Here is a 4,307-nt window from a genome sequence, read left to right as displayed (position 1 = left end):
ACATTCCTCCCAGTGAATCCCCATATTATGATGAGGATATCTCTAGACTTCACAGAAAAATCATCTATTTCCAGGCCCTGGGGAACATGCTGATCTGTAAGATCGGAATGCTCGGGCAGGCTCATTACCTGATTTCATCAACAAAAAAAGGGAACGTTCATATATTTGGTCAAAACTGTCTACAAAATATGACTAACCACCCAAAACAAGCTCTGATTTACAGGTCAACAAAAACGGTAAGGACCACTTGCAGCTCTGCTGAAGCGTGGATCTGTACATCATCAACGGGGAGGATACTGTCACGGTTTCTGTGCAGGTAGATCATTTTTCTGTGCCTGCACCGGCTCAGTGGTTAGCATTCCGATTAGCCACTCGGCTAATCGTTATTTTTGGTTCCTGTGGGAGGATTGTTCCTGCTTGAACATTCCATGCATTCCTGCAGGGTTACCTCTGATCTGTTTCACCTGGGGGTTGCTCACACCTTCCGCTGATTACCAGCCACACCTGTGGCTGGGTATTTAAAGCGTCAGTAGGCAGTGGAACGGTGCTTGAGTGTAACGTGTTTTGCTCTAGCCAGTTCCCTGTCGTATTCCTGAGAAAGGTATAAGGAATTTAAGAACAAAGAGATTTAAAAAAGAATTCTGACTTCAGTTTGTTTGTTTTTTGGAAAAAGGTATTAGGACGGTATCGGTCCAGATTCTGAGGCCGGCGGTTTTAAGGGGTTATTGTGTCACCGTTGGGGCACAAACCTTTCTACCCTTTACTAACCAGTTTTTCCCCCTGGTTTTAGTTGGCCTCAGAACTTCTTCTGTTTGTTTTTGAAAAGACATTTTCTTTTTTCTCAGCTTCGGTTCGAAGTTGTTTATTTTTCATTTCTCTTTTCCCTATTCCTTTATTTTCCTTATATACTCCTTCTTCCTCAGTTACCTGTTTAGGGGTTTATTATTCATTATTTGGGATACGTCCCCTAGGAGTATAGCACCCCCTTATTTTGTCTCTCACGAGACTCAGTGGTTACTGGAGTGCCCTTTGGTAACTTATAGATCCCCTGTTTGGTCGCGTCTGGTCTTCACCCTTCCCCGCCCTCACAGATACGATGGGACTCTCTAGGATCACCCACTGAACAGGGGTTGCAGCAGAGCCTGGACCTGTTGGAACAATATTGCCTGTCCTTGGCCTTGACAATTAAAGGTCAAGAAAAATGAAAAGCCAGTGCCAAAATATAGCAACTTGTTAGAAACTTACTTTTTAAAAGCACAGAACTGTTTTGAAATTCACGATTGAGATATTAATGGGTGTAATTTATCTCGTATAACAAAACATAAAACTTCCTTAGGCTTATATTAACCACAGACATTATTTTCTGCAGAAAACAAAATCCCTATGGGAAAAGCATTGAATATCTGCAGAGGGAAACCATGCAGAAGAAACTTCTGAGTTGACCTACAAAAAGACATCATCGCTGTTATTGCAGGCAGGGATGTCATTTTTTAGACATCCTCATACTGGCAAAGAAATCCCAATAAAAAGGTACAATGACATGCTCGTAAAAGGGGTAATCTGTTTGATTACGTGTCCTTGCTCGAAATCTTATGTAGGTAAAAAATCATGTGAGCTAAAAGTGAGGATAGCTAAGCATTGTACTACAAACAGATGTGAAAACCTCACCTACCCAGTGGCACCCCACTTTGTACATGCTAACCACCCTGTCTCTTCCCTTCACCATATTGGCATTGAGAAAGATAATCCATCCAGGAGAGGAGGTGACTTTGAAAATCTACTGTTAAAACGTGAGGCATTTTGAATACATTTTCTTAAGACATTGGCCCCAAAAGGTCTGAACTTGGACTTTGAATTTGACCTTAGTCCTTGTTTATAGATATTGATTCAATTGATTTTCACAATAGTTTAGATGAATAATACCCTTAAGGTTTGATTTTCTCAATACATTTTTCAATATATTTTGTGTTTCTTAATTACTATGAATTACTAAGTGATGTTCAAAATCTAGTTAGATAGCCCTGCATTCAAAAGTAATTTCAAAAGTTTCAAAAAAATTAAAATAAAATAAAATAAGTTGTCAAGTAGTGTTTTTTAATAAGATGATATTTTCTCATTGAACATGTAAAGACTCTTAAATAATCTAATTCTGTCCTTTTGTGGTTTACTAAATTGTGGTAGCCTACAGTACCTGCTGTTACTAAGGTGTATGCACAGAATATATACTGCTTCGAATGAATTATCATTGAATAGATTCCAGAAATATTGGTAATCTATTTTCCTGTAGTGTAATTTAAGTTAATTGTTTCTGTTCTTTTTCTAAATTCTTTGAGTATATTTAGGTTTTTATGTCTCATGATCTTGATTGTCGGTGGCTCACAGGTGAATTCAATTTTAGTAATCTATAAGTATGTGTGAGATAACACTTTGACGACAGTGAGTTAGGCTAGACAAACAGTTAAATCAAGTTTCAAACATAGGCAAATGTTTTTATAAATCAAAATGTAGTTGCTCATCCTTACTCTGAGCTGCAGAGTACAAACTGCACAAACTTAACTGCACGACAGTGAGTTAGGCTAGACAAACAGTTAAATCAAGTTTCAAACATAGGCAAATGTTTTTATAAATCAAAATGTAGTTGCTCATCCTTACTCTGAGTACAAACTGCACAAACTTCACCGCCACCCCAACCTGAAGGACACTGAAGTCAATTATAAACTGAAAAAAATATTTTATAATTCAAAAAATAGTTCTTCATCTTCATTATGAACTGCTGCATGCTATGAACTCCTAATGAAACTAAAGAACGTAAGGCTAGCGTTTTGTTGTTTTTTGTGTGTTAATACTTCTTGTCGCCTTTTTGTTGAAGCCCCACTTTACTTGTATGCTTGATTTGCATAAGCTTGGAAAGCTTCCCTGGGTGTAATACATCTTCAGCTATTATGCTCTTACTCACATTTCTTGTTGTATTTTGAGAAGACAAGCTCCTGCACATGAGCTGGCAGCAGCGTCAGACATATTCAGAATTACAGCATCGATGTATGCACAAGTAACAACATAATTTCATAAAGATTATGACATCCTATATTGCAAATAACGTACAGTAAAGGACACAACGCAATAGAGTTGCAAAACCTACTGTGGACCTACATACTTTCTAGACTAGTCTGAAATAAAAAGTTGAAAAATATTAATTATAGCGGTTTTGTGATATAGGGTATGGGGAAATGTATTGAAGCATATTAGGCCTCAGAAACACTGAGAAAAGTGCTAGAATTTGCATGACAAAGCACAGAATAGAAATGGAATGGAAAGTAGTCAAATAAATACAAAGCGCAATATTTAAAAAAATAAATAAAAATATTTGGTTGTAAGGAATTCAGCAAATTTCTCCCTCCCTTTTCCTTAGAGTGTACTTTTACATAGCCGACTCAACTTCATCCTCCTTTTATAAATTCCACAGACAACGCACAGCTTTGGTGGTTTTCTGGGACCGCCCACACACAAATCAGTTACATTTCATGCAGTTGTCATGTAGCTGCCCTATTCAGTTTATTCAAAGTTTCAGTTTCAGAGAAAACCTGAAAATTATGTTGGCAACGTTATTTCTGCAGAATTCTAAGCATGTCATTTCTATAACTACAGCGTCCACAATTATTCATCCCCACCCTACAGGCTTTAATTCATAAGGTGATTGCAGCGAATGGATTTTGTGTGATTATATGTGCGAAGAAAGTTTTGAAAACATTCGGGGAGAACGCATTATTCAATTGTTGTCGGATATGGTATTTGTATTCGGCACCATCTCCAGTATTTAGAACGTTTTCTCGCTGGCACTTGGTCGCGGGGATGTAGGGCCACTGAGCAAATACTGTAATTCATAAAACTCTTGGTGCTGTTTAGGTATTTGGCATGCCGTCCCGCCAAGGCGTAAATTGGCAAGATGGTATTTCTGCCATAATGTGGCTTAGAAATCATCCTTCAATTAGACGTAAAAAATAATGAAAAACGACTGGTGTCTATAACAAACAGGGGCTCATTACCATAGGCTACAACACTTGTTACTACGGTTGGAACAGGGGCATACACAGTGGGTCAGAAACAGGAACTCCTATGGAAACCGAGTTTCCTTAGGAAGAATTACTAAGTAACACGCGCTTACTGCGAAAGCTCAGGATACTAATCAGTCCTCGGTTGCAGACCTAAGATCAGTTTAGCATCTACAATCCTGACCTTGGCCATTGAAAGTACAATTGTAATTCTGATCCAGGATCAGATGCTAAGGCGGGCAAACTCCTACGGCGACA

This window comes from Anguilla rostrata, chromosome 14 (genome assembly GCF_018555375.3).
Source record: "Anguilla rostrata isolate EN2019 chromosome 14, ASM1855537v3, whole genome shotgun sequence".
Classification (NCBI taxonomy): Eukaryota; Metazoa; Chordata; class Actinopteri; order Anguilliformes; family Anguillidae; genus Anguilla; species Anguilla rostrata.
The sequence above is the reverse complement of the archived record's forward strand: the minus strand, read 5'-3'. Positions refer to the sequence as shown.